This window comes from Dipodomys spectabilis, unplaced genomic scaffold (genome assembly GCF_019054845.1).
Source record: "Dipodomys spectabilis isolate Male_0828 unplaced genomic scaffold, ASM1905484v1 ptg000156l, whole genome shotgun sequence".
In the NCBI taxonomy this organism is placed as follows: domain Eukaryota; kingdom Metazoa; phylum Chordata; class Mammalia; order Rodentia; family Heteromyidae; genus Dipodomys; species Dipodomys spectabilis.
The window spans coordinates 836,682-859,469 of record NW_024870833.1 but is presented as its reverse complement, the minus strand read 5'-3'; the positions used below and the strand labels follow the sequence as shown (position 1 = coordinate 859,469).

The 22,788-nt window shown below is 35.3% G+C and overlaps 1 protein-coding gene across 1 annotated transcript in view; it reads right to left on the bottom strand.

Annotated features, from left to right (window-relative positions):
* Dmd (dystrophin) overlaps positions 1 to 22,788 on the bottom strand; it is a 1,242,252-nt gene that overhangs the window by 631,112 nt on the left and 588,352 nt on the right. The window lies entirely within an intron of this gene.

Sequence of the window (22,788 nt, the reverse complement as noted above, 5' to 3'; positions counted from 1 at the left end):
TTCTAACAATGTGAATACTTTATAGAGAAACAAATCATAAAAATTCAGAGACAATCTTTTTAAAATATACATTTAAAAATCTTTCAAAATGATTTATTTGATGTTCATGCTTGGATAAACAGTTAATATAATTCTTAGTAACAGTTATATAGATTGTGAAATTGGTAAACAAAAGTATTCAGACATTTCCAGGTGAAGAAGATTTACCTACTGTTTTTATTCAAAGTGAAAAAAAAGCAAAAGTAAAGATTGGATAAAATCTTATTTCTGACATTTATTTGAATAACAAGTAAATTGTATTTGAAGAACACACAGGGAAATCACAGGCAATGAAATGTTCTTGTCTTCCTTTTGTTATTTTATACTGAGAGAAGTTTACCTTATTTTTTTCCTTCTAGATTAATAATAAAATGTAAGCTAATATAAATATAAATATTTATAAATAAATACAAAATAATAAAATGTACCAAGGTACATTATTTTTGGAAAATAAGACCTTGTAATGTTTTCCTATTTGGACATAAAACACTGTCATGAAGGTTATAAAGGAATCTTAAATTAAAATTGATAGCATTAAACACTGTAATAACTATAATCTGAAGTCTTAGTGTGGAAACACCTGAGAGATAATCTTGCTCTCTGCTTTAGGAATTCTGGACTCTGTTGTCTTGGTTAAGTTATTTAACCTCTCTAAGCTTCATGTTTCCTTTCAGTAAAGGAAAAATGACATTAAATATAATACTAGCAAGAGCCGGACATTGGTGGCTCACTCCTGTAATCCTAGCTACTCAGGAGGCTGAGATCTGAGGATCACGGTTCAAAGCCAGCCTGGGCAGGAAAGTCCGTGAGACTCTTATGTCCAATAAACCACCAGAAATAAGGAAGTGGCGCTGTGGCTCAAGCGGTAGAGTGCTTGCCTTGAGCTGAAGAGCACAGGGACAGCGCCCAAGCCCAGAGTTCAAGCCCCAAGATTCACACACACACACACACACACACACACACACAATAATACTAGCAATAATAACAATAATAAGGCAAACATTACAGGGGCAGTTATGTGGATTTAATGATAAAAGACACAATATACATATTAAATCACCAGAAACAGAACAGAATCATCCTTGTTGGCATCAGTACATTAGTTCAGTGCCCCAGACTAGCAGGTAATCAACAATGTTGCATATTACTATTTTATAGGCACTCAATTAATACTATGAGCAAACATGGAAGGTTGCAGATAAAGGCTGAAATTGTGGAAAGTTGGAGAAAACTCATCCTCAATTGTATATAGATTACAGGGGCTGAAGTTGGTGGTGTGAAATGCTATGAAATAACACAGAGCTGAGTTATCAGAATCAATGTATTTTATAGACAATGGACTTAGGAGCATAATACTAGTAGACCAATAGCAAAGGGAGACTGAATTATTAGTTCAGAAAAGAAGCTTTTAGAGAAAGAGGCCAAAGTGGAAGATCTTAGTGGGAGATCTTGGATGGGCAGGTCAACTATTCTAAGAATGTCAAAAATATGTCATATAAAGCCTGGAACTGGTGATTCATGTCCATCATCCTAACTACTCTGGAGGCTGAAATCTCATAGGATCATAGTTTAAAGTCATCCAAGGGAGAAAAGACCACGAGACTCTTTTCTTCAATTAACCATGTAAAAGCCAGAAGTAGGGTATGTCTCAAGTAGTAGATCACCAGCCTTGAGAAAAAAGATGTCAAGGGGAGGGTGAGACCCTGACTTTAAGCCTCAGTACTTGAACAAAATAATATGTTCTACAGTAATTTCCTTCGGAGGTACTTATATATTAACTAACATGGTGGTACTACTCTGAATTTTTATGGCTGTCTCCTCATGAGAGAAGAAGGTGAGAGAAGTAGAGGAATATTTCTTTTCTATTTTTCACGGACACCAAGTCTACAAATGAAAGAACTAGACTCAAACAAAGCATGAAGAAAAAAGTGTTTAGGTCTGAGATACAATCAAAACCTAGTGCTAAAAGTAGTGGCTGAGCCCAGAGTTCAAGCCTCACAACTGACCAAAAAACCAAAAACCCAAAAAACTCCCAAAAGTAATGGCTGAAAGAAAACAAAGAAATATTATTTTTGAAACTGTTTCACTACTTTCAGGTTCTTTCTAGAAACATGGAAATATCTGAAGCAAAATCCCACATTTTTTGTGATATAGGGGGTTGGAATTTAGGGCCTCACACTTTCTAGGCAGGTGTTCCACCACATGCACCGTGTCTCCAGTCCTCAAAGTGCACTAGAAGGGATGAATTTGATCAAAGTGCATTATATGACTGAATGAAAGAAATCATAATAAAAATATTATCTTGTGTAGGAGAGTGCATGGAAGCAAAAAAGAACCAGAAACCTTAGAAAGGACTCCAGCAGACGAGCTGGTTGCCTAGAATGGATGCATGGGTAGGGTGAACAGGAGAACAAAATGAAAATAGCACTGTAGAAATTGACTGAAGAACATCAGACTGACTGGAAAACATGGACAAATGGTTCTTAAAATAGATTCACAGTGGACATCCAGGCAGCACAACAGATTGGGAGGGTTTCAAGGTTATGCAAGTGTCTGACAGTGCTTGCTTTATCTTTTAAAAGTCAATGCATAGAAAATTTGACTCTTGAATGAGAGAAGGGATATTGTTTCATTTATCTTCTCTATGCTTACCTGTGATAAAAAAAATTAGGACTTAGTAGAGCAGAAATGATCACGTCATTTAAAATTCAATACAATGAAGAATGAGAACACACAGAATCATCAGACATTAATGAATAAATCACTGTTTTTCTAGATGGAATTAGTTTTTAAGACAAAAGTCTTATGGAAGGACAAGCAGGGATTGAGACTAGAGAAATCAAGGGATTAAGACAACTGCAAAATATAATGAAAAGGAAAATGTGGCTAGGTACTGGTGGCTCACACCTGTAATCCTAGCTACTCAGAAGGCTGAGATTTGAGATCACAGTTCAAAGCCAGCCCAGGGAAGGAAAGTCCTTAAGACTCTTATCTCCAATAAACCACTAGAAAACCTGAACTGGTGCTGTGACTCAAATGGTAGAGTGCTAGCCTTGAGTTGAAGAGCTGAGGGACAGCACCCAAGCCCAGAATTCAAGCTTCACTGCCGACCAAAAAAAAAAAAAAAGAAGCAGGAGCTGAGATCCGAGGACCAAGGTTTGAAGCTAACCCAGGAAGGACAGTCCTTGAGATTCTTTTTCTTTTTTTGGGGGGGCAGTCCGATCGTGGAGCCTGAACTCTGGGCCTGAGTGCTGTCCCACAGCTCTTCAGCTCAAGGCTAGCGCTCTACCACTTGAGTCACAGCACCACTTCCAGCTTTTTTCTTTTTGCTTATGTGGTGCTGAGGAATCGAACCTAGGGCCTCACGCATACAAGGCAAGTGCTCTACCACTGAGCCACCTTCCCAGCCCCTCCTTGAGATTATCTCCAATTAACTATCAAAAATGCCAGAGTGGAACTGTGGCACAAGTGGTAGAGTGGTAGCCTTGAGTGAAAAGTGCCAAGGGATAGCACCCAGGCCCTGAGTTCAAGCCCCAGGACTGGCACACACACACACAAAATTTGAAATAATAATAATAGAAAAATTTCCATTGTAGAAAAAGGAACTAGTAGAGTTTTACAAAAGTCATTTGTGAAGGCTGGAGCAATGTTATAAGTGGTAGTCTCTCTAACAAGTGTGAAGCCTTGAGTTCACATCCCAGAACCACAAAAATAGAACAAAAAATATGAAAAAAACAATGCTATGGACTGGAGGCATGGTTATCTGAGGACAAAAACAGCAAACAAATGTACAAAGACCTGAGTTCAAGCCCCAGAACAAAGCCCTGAGTTCAAGCCACAGTACCAGCATACATACACAAAATCATCTCTGAGAGGTTATGCAATGTAGCCAATTCTGCAATTATAATAGAAGGTGACCTTGCCTCTAGACCAGTCTAATCATTCATGTCTGTTCTCTTTTCCTTCAGCATTCACTATCTGAGATTTCATTACACTGCTGGGAAACAGAGGGAAAGCATGTCTGTCTTATGTTTTATTCTTGTATCTGTAAAATAGGTGCTCATCAATGTCCTATGCATAAATGAATTAAACTGTTTAACAAATCTATAGATCATGGAATATTACTCATACATAAAGAGAAATGAAATGTTGGCATTTGCAGGAAAATGGGTGAGTCTGGAGTTCATAAAAAAAATCCAAATATAACATGTTCTTGTTTATTTGTGGAGAATAGATCTAAATGATGATAATGTTGTTGTTGATGATGATGATAGTAATGATAAAAATGGTAATGGGACAGGGATGTAAGACTGTCTAGGAGAGGGAGGGGAGAGAAGGGAGGGGGATATTGGAAAGTGAAGAGGATCAAAGGAATATACATGGAGACTGTAAAACTAAACTTTTGTTTCAAAATGGGAAAGATGGAGGGGAAGAATGAGAATCTGATGCAAGAGTATGAATTTGCTCAAAGTATCACAATGAAACTCCTTCATATTAAGAAGGTAATGTCAACTCTAAAGTCAATTTTTTTAAATGTAGTAATCAATACAGCACGGTAACATCATAAGAACAGAGCTAGAAATCAGTGGAACAGAAAATAAAACCTCAAAATAAATCTACACACTTGTATAATGAATTGATTTTCAACAAGGGTACAGAGCACATAATGAAGAACTGTCTCTTTAATAAAAATAATTTCTCAAAGTACATTGTGTACATGTACGGAAGTATCACGATGGAATTCTTTCATATTACAAATGTATATGAACTCAAAAATCTATATACAGTTAGCTTTTGGGTAATGCTATATTCTTCTACCTTAACTTTGAAGAATCCTCAAAATTAACAAAAATTTGTAGGAATAGGTTCTTGAAGACTAGAAGAACATACACGTAGATAATTGCTGTTCAGGATGTGTTAGCTATTTTAAGAAGACACTAATATTAAAGAGTGATGGCTTTGACAATGGATGATCAAATATTACCATTCAATTCATTGATTCCCTCTTCCTTCCCACTTTTCTACCAAAGGAAATCAAGAAAAAAAAGAGCCCTGAATCTGGAACACAGTATCAAATAGATTTTTAATTTGTTAGATTAAATACTTTGCCAATCCTTAGCTGTGTAACCTTAGGGCAGTTATTTAGTTAGCATCTCTAAATTTTCATTTACTCCTCTTTGATTATAATAGTAGTCCCTTCATCAAACTTTGTATAAATAATCTACTTTGAACTTACAGGCACCTTGAGGTAAGACATCTTAGCATATTTGTTAAACTGAACATCTCAGAGCCTGAGTCTTTACCTGTTTCACAGTGAGAAATGTATCCATCTTATGTAATTGTCCTAAGGATCAGATTACATGATTTGTGTAACTCATGTTCTAGTATTGTTGTGACAGGTGCACATTTTATGAGATTTTTTTCCCCTCCACTTTCCTTTTCTCCTTTGTCAGTGTTTATTGGTTCCTCATTTTATGAGACCTACTCTGGGCTGTCCCACACCTCAGTCTCTATTCTGAATTCTTCAATTAGCACTGGACATTTCACACTCTTATATCCTGTCATATATTCTCTCTGCTTCTTAAAAACTTTTCTTTCCTTTCTCCAGACAAAAATCTCATTTGCTCTTCAAAGCCCAAGTCTGGGCTTTTGGAAGATCAATGTGACTAAGTAAAACGGTTCCCTGAGAAATAAAATAATAAGGTTTTCTTGGATCATGAACACTTTGTAGTCCTTTAACATTTTATTATATAAATCTATGGCTAGGAAGCAAAACTTTTATGCCACAACTAGGTTTTAGCATTGTTTTGTTTGTTGTTTAGATTTTACTGTGCATATTTAAGGCATACAACAAGATGTTAAGGGAAATAGATATAAACTTTTATGATCTATTTAAATATATAGTAAGATATATAGCTAGACATATACAGATAGTATTAAGTAAAGCAAATTAACATACCATCATTTCACATAGTTACCCATTTTGTGGCAAGAATAGCTGAAATATGCAGTAAACTATACCATAATACAGTATACTTTTACCATCTATAGCCCTCATTTTGCATAATACATCTCTGGACTAACATGCATGTGCTCTATATGTGTTTGTTTACTCTTTTGACTTACAACTCCCTTTTTCCCACCATCACCCCTAGTAATTGCTATTTTGGTCTGTGTCTCTGCAGATGTATTTAATTTTTAAATGTGAGATCATGTAATAGTTACCTTTCTGTACCTAGCTTATCTTATTTAGTATAATGCTCTTCAGACTTATTCATGTTGTGGCAAATGATACACTTAATGGTTTGGAGGGCCTGAATTTATTTATATACATCTCTATATACTATTATATACATACATATATACGACTTAGGTCTAAGTATTTCAAATACATTTCTGTGATATATGTCATATATTTCTTGGGATAGTCATATATTTCTTTTTGGTCATTGTGAAAATAGATGTGCAGATGGCTCTTTAAGATAGTCATTTTAATTCCTTTGCAAATAAACCCTGTACTAACATTGCTGGATCACACAATAATTCTATTTTTAATTTTTAAGGATTTTCTACAGTATTTTCCATAATGAGGAGGGCAGAAAGAAGGCACTTGAATAGTCTGATAAGTAATGATTGTAGCATAGTCATGCCTTAGTTAGAAAATTTAATGATCTTATCAAAAATTGTAGGTTTCTTTCAAGCAGACAGAAAGTTAAACTTGAAACAGTTAAAATGAACTGACTTTGGCACATTAGCATTGTCACATACATAACAGTAGGTGTAATATACTATTGCAAAGTACAGCTTTGCTCTGAGTGTTTTGTTAATTAAAAGGTGTTGGCTTTAGGAAGGAACTCTTCTTTTTTTTTTCAAAAGTGTTTGAAGAACATTTCTCTAGCCTAAAATTTTAATTGGTTTTGGGGTATATGATTAGTCAGACTAACAGCTTTACTTAGAACTTTAAAGAAACTACTAAATCTTTCAAAAAACACACAATGTGTTTGGCATATTCTCTTTGAAGTGCTCACATGTGATTTTGCTGTAATTCACAGGTCTCCTTTGCTTGATAAGAATGTACGAGGCACACATTCTATTTCTATCTCTGTGTGGTATGAATGTGGATGTTCGTTGTTTGCTTTCCTTTTCTATTTGAAAAACTGGTCAACTGACTAAATGATAATTGACTAAATTATAAATAACTTATATAGTCGGATATCTAAAGAAGATTTTCTTCATCATACCATGCCAACAGAAGATAACGACCAAAGATACCATGACTGCATTACTGTTTAGTGCAATAGGGCATAGGAATATTTTTTGGTTACTTCCATCCTAATAGATAAACTACCCATAAGCCACATTGGCAAATATTTTCTTTCTGGATACTTGAAAGGATGACATGTGGCTTAGTGAATTAGGTAAGAGTTCAAAAGTACTTGCTATCAAAAGTAGAAATCATGTCTGGATTCTAAGAAAGAACAATATATTCTATGTAGGTAAGAACCTCACTTCTCTCCAAATATTTATATAATGTATATACAAGTGATGAAATAGCAACAAAAATAATGAACACATTTATCTGTATTTTTGTATTTTATTAGACAGAAGTGTTATATAACTCACTTAATGTTAATTATTCACATTTAGAACAATGAAGGTTTATGCTATATATGTACCAAACCTAGAGAACTATACCTAAGAATTCATAAGTGGTTGTGTCTAAATTTTGGAAAAGTTACATTTGGGAACTATGCATTTTTTAAAGCATGTGATTTTCCCTACCTCACTTTCTAATGTATCCCTTCCTACTACTAAGATTAATCTAAATAAGATTAGCTGTATCTTGAAGAGATATTACCAGAAATATTATCATTACTGCTATCATATATCCAGAAATCCCCTGTGTCAAAAAGGATTCTTTATAATCATATATTATTTCATTATTACTAATTTTGAGGGTAAATATTATCTTCTCTGTTTTACCAAAAGTCAAAGTGACTTGGGTAAGATCTAACCTTAATCAGTGACAGATTGCCAAGCTGGTGTGATTAAATTAACCACTCATATTTCCAAGAATTATCTGATCATCAACCTTTCTTACATGTTCCACTCAATATTCAAGATTTATTAATCATTCAAATACTTTTGACTCCAAGAGTTATATTTCCAATATATGGTACTGAAAATACATCAAATATTCTTTCTAATTCGGGAGAGAAAAATCATTTCATCTAGCCACAAAATGTAGATTATAACAATCAAGTACATCAACTTCCCTCCCCAATGTATATTCCTGAGGAATAGCTCCAACCTGACATCACCCAAAAATGCATCCTTCCCTTACTAACTTGAGGAAAGAAAAAAAACATTGCTTTTTCTTGTTTTATTTTCTATCTCTAAGTGTTCTTTTATAACTCACATTATACAAATTCATGCTACATGCACTCAATGAAAGCAGGATTTCTCAACCTTTGTACTATTGACATTTTGATTTGGATAATTCTTTGCTCTGAGTGGTTATCTTGGATATTCTAGGATGAGGATTATTTATTAGTATTCCTGTCCAGAGAAATCCCTACTATAACAACAAAAATGTCTCCAAATATTACTACTTGTTCCCTATAGGTAGGAAATTTGCTCTTGACTAAAAACAAATCTGCTAAAAGGAATTTGTCTCTTTTTATTTCCTTACCCTGTATAGATATCCTTTATACTTGTTTGTATTTTTTATTTTTAGGAAGTAGAGAGTAAAAGAAATTAAGATATTAAAGAAAGAATAAAAGCCAAGCCTATTGATGCCAGGGAAGACTAAATAAATTCCATAGGAAATGTCTTGGTGTTGAAAATAACAGCATGTCTGATTGAGTGTTCATGGTATTTTCCTTTCTGTATATAAACCCACATAATGAAATATTCCAGATGCTCTCATAACTGTAATATATTTCTCTACTCCTTGCATACAGATTGGCCAAGTGAATTACTTTGGCCAATACCATGTTAGCAAATGTATAAAAAATGCTTTCGCCATGGGTTGTACTTGGAATTCACCCATCTCTATTTGAACTATGTAAGTCTACAGAATGTTAACAGACAAGTGATGCAGCCACAGATTGTTTTAGGCTAAACTCAACAAGTATTAGGAGGTCATCAACTACTAGCTGACCAGGAATGTACCCATGTGATAGCTGCGATAATCAAATGAACAAAAAATTATTCTCTTTTTCAAGCCATCACATTTATGGAAGCTTGTTATACAACAATAGATTACTGATACAATATTCCTTTTTACTTATTAAACACTGGTATCTGACATAGGGTTTAGGAAATTATCTTACTGCCTCAGAGATTTTTTTAAATGCTGATCCTGCAAAGAGACCACAGCAGGAAAAGAAAAAAAAAGTCTTCAAGTTAAAGTAGAGAATGAAAGATTCATATAGTCATTCTAATGATGCCTGTAAATAAAGTAGTCAGCATTTTTTTCAGAATATCTGAAGATAGGGACAGCTACAGTAGAAATTCATTACTGAGCATTTAGAATTTTGTGTATAACTCAAGTACAAAGTGTAACAACAAGAGCCAAGAGGTTGAAGGCCAGTGCAAAAGAGCTGGAGAGAAAAGGTGAATGACACCAGTATAAAGACCATGCTATTGGGGGCTGGAAGGTGGCTCAGTGGTAGAGTGCTTGCCTTGCATGAATGAGGCCCTAGGTTCGATTCCTCAGCACCACATAAGCAGAAAAAGCTGGAAGTGGCACTGTGGCTCAAGTGGTAGAGCGCTAGCCTTGAACTGAAGAGCTAAGGGACAGTGCCTAGGCCCAGAGTTCAGGCCCCACAGCCAAAAATAAAAATAAAAATAAATAAAATAAAAAGACCATGCTATTGAAGAACAGTAGTCATCAAATGCGAAAGTGTACACAGAAAAAAATCTCACATAACCACTTGAGTTTAACCAGCTGGAGTACTGTATGTAGTTCTTATTATAGAAAATGTGCTACTCATCTACCAAATTTTTAACTCCTGTATATTCCCAAAATAAGAATGTATTCTGATTTTAGTTTTTTTTTTATTCAACAGAGTTGCTTCTACCTAAATACCTGAGACAAGGTTCTACAGGTTGAGTATAAACAAAATGATTTCTAAATTTAAAATTCAGTCCAAATGAGTGTTGCATTTGTTTGTACAGGTTATACCATTACCTTTAGAAATTATTAAAATAAATGTTGAGAGTTGAAGGTAGTTACACATTGAATAAAATTCCCTACTACATACAAGAACTTCACCATTCTCATTCATGATAGGAGGATCAGGTTCTTGGGATTAGTATTGAATCACCTTTTGCGTTCTCAGGAACTGCATCTTACTCATAATAGAGGTCTCAGTATTTATTGCTGTAATCAGGACTTCAAGTCATGGCTCAGGTGGTAGAATACATGCCTAACAAGTGCAGAGCCTTTAGTACCAACCCAAATAAAGTTTAAAAAATTGAATTCCCATATGATGAGACTATCTTACTTCTGCCTATAATTTTAAAATGATGAAAATGGACCATTTTAAGCTTGCTCAGTTTGCTTACTCAGCTTGTACTCTATCACTTGAACCACAACCTCCAGACCAGTTTCCCAGCTTATATAGAATCTTGTGGATTTTTTTCTGCCCAGGCTAGCCTGCACCTATAATCCTCCCAATCTTGGCCTCCCATGAAAAGTTTAGGATGACAGGCATGCAGCCCTGTACTCAGATATGAATTGAGAAGGGATTCCATGAACTTTTCTCCCCATGTTGGCCTTGAATGGGTCTCCCCATTTTCAGCCTCTAAAATAGCGAGGTGTAATCCACCAGTGCTGGGCTTAATTTTTTTTCTTAAATAAAAAGTAACATACCAGGCACCAATGGCTCGCATCTAGAATCCTAGCAAGTCAGGAGGCTGAATCTGACAATCATGGTTCAAAGCCAGCTTGGGCAGGAAAGTTGGTGAGACTCATCTCCAATGAAATATCCAAAAAGCCTAGAATGAAGCTCTGTTGCTATTCTTGAGCATCTCAGCCCTGAGTTCAAGCCCCAGCACAGGCAAAAGAAAAAGGAAAAGGAAAAAGGAAAAAGTAACACAGAAACACAATGGTTCTAGTTATTTAGTCCCAGAATAACATTATTTAAAATTAATTATTTATTAATTATATATATATTTTATATATTAATTTTATATATTTATTTATATAATTCAATATTCAATTGAATAGTCTGAAGATTTTCAAAAGCATGCAGAGAACTGGTGTCTTATGAAGGTATTACAATGTTGTTTTATTGTCTTTGGTTATATATGAATTTCAATATAGCACCTAGGTTGCTCTTTCTTCAGTGAAATCTTAAACACATCCTGAAACTAAAACAAGACTTTGACAAATTCACATACTGAAGTCTTGAACTCTGTTTCCATAATGGCATTAGAAATGTAACCTTTATCTTGTATTGGTTGGAAATAACTGTGTTGGGCTAAGTTAGGTTTTAAAGTTCTGGTTGAATAAGCACATACTCCCTCCCCCACAGTGTAACCCCCCCCCCCCCCCCCCCCCCCCCCCCCCCCCCCCCCCCCCCCCCCCCCCCCCGCTTTCACTATATTTGATGTCAGTATAACATGTGGAGGAGACGGGGACAAACAAGTCGTTTAAGGATTCAGGTGGACCTGTTGCAACAATGAGAAGTACAAAATGTCATGTCAAAACCAGCTTTACAATGTCGGTGGGGGGGGGGGAGGGGGGTATGATTGGGTGGGGGGGAGGGGGGAGGCTGGGAAGGGAGGTGAAGGGTAAACAAAGGAGGAGGCTGCAATGCTTGGTAAGAAATGTATGCATTATCCTGCCCATGTAATTGTAACCCCTCTGTACAGTATGTTCTCAAATAAAATAAAATTAATTAAAAAAAAAAAAAGAATAAGCACATACTAACTGCAGGAGTGGACTTTTACTAACTGCAATAGTGATACCAGCTACATCAAAATCAGTTTATGTTTTCATTTAACTTTTAGAAAAACACATCATGCCCATAAGTGCAAAAAAGTGTCAACTATACAACAGAAACCAAAATCAAATGTAGAAAACAAGTAAGACCTAAGTAAGGACAATTTCTTGTTACAAAAAAGTTATTTCAGTGTTTACAATTCATGTCCTTAAAATGGTAATACTTCTAAGAACATTAGCATATCAGTTTCAATTTACATACTCCCTAATGCTTCAGAGTTTAATTTCATTTTTTTTTTGATGAATGGATCTAAAATTAAGAGTGTAAAGAGAGACTGGGAGAGTGGTAATCCTACAGTTTATGGTTTCTGAAACAAGAACATAGCCTAACTTGTTCATTCAAAAGGAACAGTGGAATTCTACTTTTGGAAAGTGGGTTCATTCTGAACTAATATTTCTGTTTAGGAAGTGGAAATTTTATCATATCAGGGATAATGGTACATCCTTTTTTTTAAGTAGTTGTGTTTAAACTTTTTCCAAGATGGCATAGTTTTACATAAGAGATAGGTAAGGACTTATTTGGTGTTCTAGCATAGGATCTTTTAAAGAGGATGTTCCAGATACTTTGGGAAATAATTTGTATTCTTCTGTTTTTAAATAGAATGTTCTGTAATTAGTCTGTTGGTCCATGTGGCCTAGGGTATATTTCAAGTCAGTGTTTCCTCATGATTTTCCTTCTAGACACTGCCCCACTGTTGAAAGTGAAACATTGATTTTTCCTACTATTATCGTGTCTCTCCATTCAGAACTCATATATTTAGATGATCCAATGTTTGATGCATGTATATACAAAACTACTATATTTTCTTGGTGATTTGAACACTTAATAGCTGTATATTAATATTGTCTCTTTTTCACAATTTTTGTACTTAAAATTGATTTGATTTAGTACAAGCATAGGTACGTTCTATACTCTTTTGCTTTCTGTCAACATGAAGTATTTTTTCTATCCTTTTGCTCTGTGTTACATCCTTAAACGTGAAGTGCATCTTCAATTGGTAACATATAGGTATGTTTTGTTCTTTTGTCTTTCAGCCATTTTGTGTCTGATTTAAGAATTTGATAGCTAAGGATTTAGCACTGTCATTCTTAAATTGTTTTCTGGTTTTATTGTTGCTCCTTTGTACCTGTCCTCCTCTCTTGCTGTCATCTTTTTTAGTTTGATAGTTTTCTTTAGGTTTGAATCCTTTCTGTTTGTTGTTTTATGTATTTACTATAGCTTTTTGCTTTGTGGTTACCATAGAGCTTATATAAAACAATTATAGCTATACAAGTCTATTTAAAGCAGATATCAACAGAATTTTAATCACATACACAAACTTTCTTGACTCCCATATTCAACATTTTATGTTTTCAATATCTCCATTTACATCTTTTGTAAATTTCATCCCATTTTTTGATGAAAAACAATTTTTTGTGTTTAAGTAGCTGTACAGGGATGTGTCATTTAACAAAGCATCTTGATTTGGTCACCTCATTCAAAAATCTCCTCCCCCTTCAAGCACCTCTTCCTTTACATTTCTCAATTATGTGGTATGTACAATGGATTCTTATCTGAATTCTTCCACTCTCCCCTCTTCATTTTCCTTCCCTTTCCCATTGGTCCCACTTGCTCTTGCAATTCCATCCTTTCATTATTGTAGTACTTTCTGATAGGACTTGAATAGAAGACACAACAGGAAGTTCCATGTGTAAGATGCTTAGTTTCCAGTGTGGTGTTATCGAAAAGTGGCAGAACATTTAAGAAACTGAGCTTAGTGGAAGGATTTTAGATTATTGAAGTTGTATACCTTAAAGGATAATTTTTTAGGGGAAGGGGTACATGGTATACCTGGTTCCTGCCCCCTGTTCTCTGAGCCCAGGAGATGAGAAGTTTTGGTCTACCACATATCCCACTATGATGTGCTGGCCTGCTAAGGTCCAAAGCAACAGGCCAAGAAACCACGGATTGGAATTTCCAAATTTGATCCAAAGTAATCCTGTATTTTTTATAAATTAATTATCTCAGATATTTCATTTTACCAAAAGAAAGCCAACACATTGCCTAATGATAAAAATGGTTTAAGTAAATTATTCTATGAAAATGTAAGTTATCAGTAACTGGCTTTCAATGTCCACATAAATGTATGTCATAGTAACTCAGAAACATCTATAGAAGGCATACATGTTTCATATGGTAGCATTCTCAAAAGACTGATGAGGGGAACATCCTCTCATTTAACAATTAAGGAAATTAAAAGCTAAAATGTTGAGTCATTTTCCAAACAGCTCCAATATCCAAAAAGTAATATCAAATGATAACCAGATCTAGGCCTATGCATTCCTAATTAGTGATCAAAAAAAGATTGCTTCAGTGGCTTGTAATATCATGAACATGCTTATGTATTTCAAAAGTATTTCCTACCTTTACTTGATAATTTTATCTCTGTCACTTTTTAATATATACTATATATTTGTGGGTAACTCATTATTTGATCTATAAAAAACACATGCCATGCTCATAGGTTCAAGAACTACTTCTAGTAAGCATGTGAAATCTTAGATTTCTCTGCTTCCATATTGAAAACCTTAATAATACTAGTTACCACCTTCTAACATTGCTCTGATACAATATTTTCTAAAGTCACATTCCTTATCCTTAGAGCTAATTTCTGTCTCAGTATTGCCAAACAATTCCATCACAATCATTTGAAGATGGATTGTGTCAAAGATAGAAAAGTCTGAATTTTCTAAATGGTTTATTATTTTTAAAATAAATTAGAACATTTTCAAGATTGTCAATGTAGTAGTACTCTCCTTTCCATTCTAGTATGCTTTCTTTGAGAGAGAATAAGCACAATTAGACTTGTATGTGCTTGAATTTGGCTTGCACTTCATTCACTTTTATGTATTTATAATCCTTCACATTAATGCTGCTATTGTAGTAAGTGAATCTTGTGATGAGATTAGTAGGGTAGGAATAAAGTGAAGTCAAAAGTTGAAAAACACCACAGGACAATGATCAGAAACCTGAATTTGTCTCCATTATACTTATAGAAAATAAATTCCTAGGGGCTGGGAAGGTGGCTCAGTGGTAGAGTGCTTGCCTTGCATGCCTGAGGCCCTGGGTTCGATTCCTCAGCACCACATAAGCAAAAAGAAAAAAGCCGTAAGTGGTGCTGTGGCTCAAGTGGTAGAGTGCTAGCCTTGAGCTGAACTGCTGAGGGACAGTGCCCAGGCCCAGATTTCAGGCCCCACGACCAGACCCCCCTCCCCCCCCCCAAAAAAAAGAAAATAAGAAAATAAATTCCTACTCTTTACTCCAAATTCACACATTGTCTTAGACTTGCTAGGGTCTTCACCTAATACTAAATATACCTTCAGGCTTTACAAAATAAGTTTATTCAAGCTGTTTCTTAAATTTATCTTCCTGGGTTGGGAAGGTGGCTCAATGGTAGAGTGCTTGTCTTGCATGCATGAAGTCCTGGGTTCGATTCCTCAGCACAACATAATCAGAAAATGCTGGAAGTAGCGCTATGGCTCAAGTGGTAGAGTGCTAGCCTTGAGCTGAAGAACGGAGGGACAATGCCCAGGCCCCAGGACCAACAACAACAAAAAATATCTTCCTAACTTATTTTAATCCTTTTTCCCTTTATGACCAGATTCTTAACACTTGTGAAGCTTTTATTGACAATTCCAGTTAACTCTGACATTTTCTTCCCTGAACTATTTTGACTGCAGTCTTATGTAATCTTTGTGTGTTTGCTTACATATTTCATATCTTTGCCTATTGATTCAAGTGTAAGATTTAAGAATTAGAAGCAAATTATGGAAATTCCAATGTTAAATGTTAAAATTTGTTACCTCTGAACATTGTAAATTTTACACTCAAATGTTTTCCACATAAGTCAGTGGCTCCTTGACATTATAAATAGATATGTATATGAGTCTTTATAAGTAAAAATGCAGATTTGTGTGATCCATAGGCTTAGTTAGGAATTAAGAGGTTCACCATTGTCCAGCAGTTTGTCAGCACATGATATTAGTATTAGAAGCATTACATATTAGAACCATTCAATCACCCAATGAGATAGATGTTATAAGTCCCAAAAGGGGCAATCGATGCAACAGGGATATTCACAAGAAAATATGTTTGAAATGATCTGTACAACTGGGGAAGGGGTTGCCCTGGAGGGAAAATGGTAGAAAAATGAGGGAGAGGCTAACAAGTTCAACAAGAAATGTATTTATCACATTATTTATATAACTCCAACCCCTGTGTACATCACCTTGACAATAAAATTTAAAAAAATAAATCACTATATACCTTTGATTTTGAGAAAGTCATTTTCTATCACTTCAAAAGTATTATTTAGCTTAGGATAAGGTCTTAAAACTTCCTTGTTAAATTATAAACTAAGACAACATCTCATTGATATTTTCTCATAGTCTACTAACTCATTCTAATTATCTGCATCAAAGGGAAAAATCTAAAATATAAGTGTTTTCTACATATTTTCCATTGTTAAAAATGAACAAAGACAGCCAGGCACCGGTGGCTCACGCCTGTAATCCTAGCTACTCAGGAGGCTGAGATATCAGGATCACGGTTCAAAGCCAGCCCGGGCAGGAAAGTATGTGAGATTCTTATCTCCAGTATACCACTAGCAAACTGGAAGTGGCACTGTGGCTCAAGCGGTAGAGTGTTCTCCTTGAGCTGAAGAGCACAAGGACAGAGCTCAGGCCCCAGCATTCAAGCCCCAGGACTGCAAAAAAAAAAAAAAAAAAATAGACATTGTTTTCATTAAATGTATTTTCAAAAAGAAATAATAGGTCCATGAGTAAGAAAGCTTTTCTATTGTGGCATCAACAGTCCTGAATTTAGTCTAGTAGAACAGTTTCCATTCTATATTCTATAATTGATACTAACTTGGAGCAGAGCTTATTCTTACTTGGTAAAAGGAACATGTAGAAGATATGTAGGTGAAAACTTGGATAAGAGAAATTGTGGTTAAAATTGATTGAAGTTTATAGTACATGTCTAAAATTTTTACCATCATTAAAAAAGCGCACTTCTCTTGGACTTAATGTTCTATTCATATCCTTTCTGGAAGATAAACTACCTCAAAATTGAGCACCCAATAGTAATATAGTATTTTTGCAGAGCTGCCATGAAACATTCTTGGGGCTGTGATAGGGATGATTGAGAGGATCACTAAATGCTGAAAAGTGAATGTGACCAGGGAATGGTTTGGCTGTTTACCAGTGGGAGAAATAACTTGATATGGACATTAAGCAGCTGCTATTTAGGTGCTTCTCCCTCTCCCTGCCCCGCTTCACTGGTTAAATTATTAAGAACCTCTGATTTAGCTGTTTCATATTTTAGATGGAAGCAAAGATGTTTTCAAATCATTTCCATTATTCATGGTTTCTTGTTTTTCAAAATTAAACTTATAGGATGCTGAGATAATCTCTTTTTATTAGGCTTCCAGAAACTGAGAATGCACTACAAAGGAGAGTAGCAGCATGAAAACATCATTTTCCTTAGAAATATCATATTATGATAGCTTAGCTTCTTTTACTTCTTAGCTGTTACACACATTTCAATAAATGTTATTAATCCAATTGCCTAAAAAATTGGCTACAGATTTCTATGAAACTTCAGATGTAGCCAAGGTATGACTAAGTCAAAGATCAAAGAAAGATAAGACATTAATTTAGGAAGAGCTTCTCAAAGTGAGTCATTTACTTGTTCATTATTAACTCTAATAAAATATTTATCTACCTCATAAATATCATACAGATAATGTGGTCTTTCTATACCCTTATTGAACAAATATTAACTGAATATCTTCGGGGCAAACATCATAGCTATTATGGGTAAACTAAACAACATTGTTCCTCAAATGCAATTCTACTTTATATTAGAACACCAATTGTCTTCTATTTTCTGTGAATTCTTTCTCTAATGATAGATATGTCTTTAGATTCATTTAAAGCTTGCCTCTAGACCATTTAAACTTATCTCATCTTTTGCACTTTGGCTCAGGAACCTAAAGTTTAATTCAACAAGCTTATGTTCATACTCTGAATCATCAGTACAACAGTTGATATACATACTCTTACACATATACACATATATGCATATATCTAGTGCAGTATACAAATTATGAATCACACATATTGTCTTAGTTCATCTTGTATTGCAATAATAGAACAGTTGAGGATAGATACTTTAGAAAGAAAATATGCTTAGTTATCTTTATAGTTTTTTATAGGTATAAAAGCAAAAGCACAGCATGGGCTTCTGGTGAGGGCTTTATGGCAGATAGCAACACATGGCAGGAAAGTGTAAACAAGAGTGACATGTCCAGAGAAGACATAAGAGAGTAAGGAGAAGCCAGGTTTCTCTTACATTATATCCTACACACATTCAGAATGAACATACATGTACACATGCTACATTTTCTTTATCCATTTGTTGGTTTTTAGCTTCATCAGCTAATTCCACAGTTTGGCTCTTATGAACAGAGGTGCCATAAACATGGGTGTTCGGTTATCTTTCTGACACATTGGTTTACTCTCCTTCAGATACATGCCCCAAAGTATTAGAACAGGGTCATAAGGTAGGTCTATTTTTAATGTTTGGAAGATATTCTATAATGATTTCCATAGTATTTGCATTAGTTCACATTTCCACCAACAGTACATAAGGGTTCCTTTCCATCACACATCTTTGCCTACTTTTATTGTTGTGTTCTTGAAAATAGCCATTCTGACTAGTGTAAGATAGAATCTTATTGAAGTTTTGGTCTGCATTTTCTTCATGGTTAGGGATGTTGAACATTTCTTCATGTAGTTATTACCCATATATCTTTTTTTGCTTTTAAAAAATATTATTTGCGGGCTGGGAAGGTGGCTCAGTGGTAGAGTGCTTGCCTTGCATGCATGAGGCCCTGGGTTCGATTCCTCAGCACCACATAAGCAAAAAAAAAAGCCGGAAGTGGCACTGTGGCTCAAGTGGTAGAGCGCTAGCCTTGAGCTGAAGAGCTGAGGGACAGCGCCCACTCCCAGAGTTCAGGCCCCATGACCGGACCCCCCCAAAAAATAATTTTTTGTTTTATTGCAATTATAAAGGTGATGAACAGAAGGATTACATGAGTCAGGTAATGAGAAATTTTCCTTTCCTCAGTGTCATCTATTCCCTCACTCTCTCCCAGTCCCTCCCTCTTGTCTCCACCCACAAATTATATAGTTCACTTTCATCAGTGTCCAGTGAGCTTCACTGCTTCACTTTTCACCCCTTACCTCTTTTTCCCTCAAGTTCTGTACCCTTTTCCCACCCTCCTGAAGATATATACTTGAATATACCACACATTAAGGAAAGAAGACAGAACATAAAGAAAAGAAAATAGGACCATGTCGGGTTTTTAAAATGACAATAAATAAGTGAAGAAAAATTTAAGTTCCGAGTTACAGTAATATTTAACAGGCTGACAGGAAAATTGTGAGCAAGTTGGGAATGGCAGTAAAGGACAAAAGGGGTCACTGAGAATAGATAAAGTGAAACAAAATGAAAGAGCTTGCAATGTCAAAAACCAAGAATTAAAATGAGTGGGGGACAAGTGATGACTGTAACAAAGCACTTAAGGCTGGGCGCCATTGGAATGCACCTGTAATCCTAGCTAATCTGGAGGCTGAGATCTGAGGATTGTAGTTCAAAGCCAGACTCAGCAAGAAAGCCTGTGAGACTCTTCTTTCCAATAAAATACCAAAAAAGAAGAATGGTGCTGTGGCTCAAATAGTAAAGAATTAGCCTTGACCAAAGAAACTAAGGGACAGTGAAAATTTTCTGGTAGATTAACAAAATTGTATCTTAAGACTCCAGATTTTATGCAATTAAAAATACAGTATAGGAAGTGGTTTTGTAGCTCAAGTGGTAGAGCACTTGCCTTGAGCTGAAGAGCTGAGGGACAGTGCCCAGACCCAGGGTTCAAGCCCCAAGACTGACAAAAAAAATACAATATACAAAAAATGTAAAATAATATGCACATAGCAAATAGAATTAGTTGATCTAATATATAATATATTCTAAAGAAACAAAGTATATAGTAAGGAGGAGGCAACATGCTTGATAAGAAATGTACTCATTACCTTGCCCATGTAATTTTAACCCCTCTGTATGGTATTTTCACAATTAAAAAAAAAAGAAAAGTTCAGGTGGAGTGCTCAGGCCCTGAGTTCAAGCTCCATAACAATAGGTAACTAAAATTGATACAAAAAAGTAAGGAAGACAGTATATAAACTGAAAATCATAAGATTTCTTAGTAGTGAATATGACAGAAAAATTAATTCTGGTTAAAAAGTTTAGTAGACTTGGGTTGATGCTCAGGATGGAAAAGAAAGTTAAAAATGAAAAATTGAAAACAAATCATAGGAAACAAGAGGCATGTTTCAATGAAATACAAAAAAAATTGATAAACTTCAGTACGAAGAATAGAAAGTGACCATTTTTTCCAAGGAAACAAAGACTAGTGAGAAGAGATACAGAGGTGATGTGGCAATTTCCAAAGGAAGACTTTAAAATGAATTTTTATATTACTACAATATTTCTTTTCCTCACACATTATTTTTTCTCTTTTAGGTAGAAAGAAATATTGAAGATAATACATTGCAAAGGCACTTATGGTTCTGATATTCAAATAATAAAATGTTTAAAAATGGGACTTAGTGTTAAAAATACTTCAAAACTGCTGTCCTCTTTAAAATATTTCTATCATACATTTGAGTCTAGAAATCAAAGCAAAACCAATATTTCTCAGGCCCAGACAATCTTTATTCTATAGATTTTGTCTTTTTTGTGAGTATGTTTACCCAGTAGACTCAGGAAGAAAATTAATATTTTTTGAAGCAAACAATGAGCCAGCAGGAGGTTCAAAGGTCACCAAATGGAGTTGCCATTCTAAGTACTGACGTCAAAATTGATAAGTTCAGTTTGATCTGAGTGAAATTTATTGTATCTAGAAAGTCATACAACGGACAAGGGTCTCATATCTAAAATATACCTAGAATTCAAAAAATTAAATCCCCCAACAACAAATCCTCAAAGAAACAACTGCCCAATAAATAAGTGGGCTAAAGACTTAAAGAGCAACTTCTCTGAAGAGGAAAGAAGGATGGCCAATAGACACATGAAGAAATGCTCAACCTCCCTAGCCATAAAAGAAATGCAAATCAAAACAACATGGAGATACCACATCACCCCAGTTAGAATGGCTATAATCAAGAACTCTATTAACAACAGATGCTGGAGGGGAGGTGGAAAGAAGGGAACCCTACTGCATTGTTGGTGGGAGTGTAAACTTGTTCAACCACTTTGGAAAGCAGTATGGAGGTTCCTCAAAAGACTTCACATAGAGCTCCCCTATGACCCAGCAATCCCACTTTTGGGCATTTACCCAAATGTTTACAAACAAGACCACACTAAAGCTACCAGCACAACTGTGTTTATTACAGCATTATTTACAATTGCTAAGATATGGAACCCACCCAGATGCCCCTCAGTAGATGAATGGATCAAGAAAATGTAGTATTTATACCCAATGGAATTCTATGCCTCCATCAGAAAGAATGACATTGCCCCATTTGTTAGGAAATGGAAAGACTTGGAAAAAATTATTTTAAGTGAAGTAAGCCAGGCCCAAAGAAACATAGGTCCCATGGTTTCCCTTATTTGCAATAACTAGTATATGTCTGAGACAAACAGAAATGGTCAGATAAGTTGATGTTAGGCGAAATGAACCCCAAGATAAGGATTCAAATTTTTTTTTCTTTCTTCTGATTGTTTCTAACATATTTATAGGATGATTTCTTTGTTGCTTTGTATGTCCCTCCCCCACTGTGTAACCCCTGCTTTCACTGTATTTGATGTTGGTATAACTTGTGGAGGGGAAGGAAAAAAAACAAATTTTTTAAATAGGGATACAGGTGGACCCATTGCAACAATGAGATGTATAAGACTGCAAGACGTTATGTCGAAAAAAAAATTTTTACAACTTTGGTGTGTGTGTGTGTGGGGGGGGGTCACGGATGGGAAGGGATGGGAAGGGGAAACAAAGAAGAAAGGAGGAGGCAACAATGCTTGATAAGAAATGTACTCATTACCTTGCTCATGTAATTGTAACCCCTCTGTACAGTATTTTCACAATAAAAAAGTGTGAAAAAAAAGAAAGTTGAGAGAGTATAAGGAAAAGAGAGCTGAGAGGAATAGCTAGATTTTATGATCTGATTATGTTTTCTGTCTGCTATACATCTAAGGTTAGCAAAATGATACCAAATTCCATATGTAATGAGCTTAAGAATAAGAAAGTGACAATGTACTATAGTTCATACATCTACCATAAGACTGAGATTCATTGGACAGTTTTATTTCTTGAAGCTAACTTGCTCTCATTCTGTACAGTGGGAACACAGGAGTAAATAAGTCATTACAGGAGGCCTCATGAAGTATATATCATGTAAAAATAAATAAAATGTGACAAAATCCAGGTATCAGTGACTCACACCTGTAAACCTAGCTACTCAAGACGCTGAGAACTGAGGATAGAATCTAGGTTCAAAGCTAGCCCAGACAGTAAAGACTTAACTACACTAAACTGAGAGAGAGAGAGAGAGAGAGAGAGAGAGAGAGAGAGAGAGAGAGAGAGAGAGAGAGAGAGAGAGAGAGAGAGAGAGAGAGAGAGAGAGAAAGAGAAGCC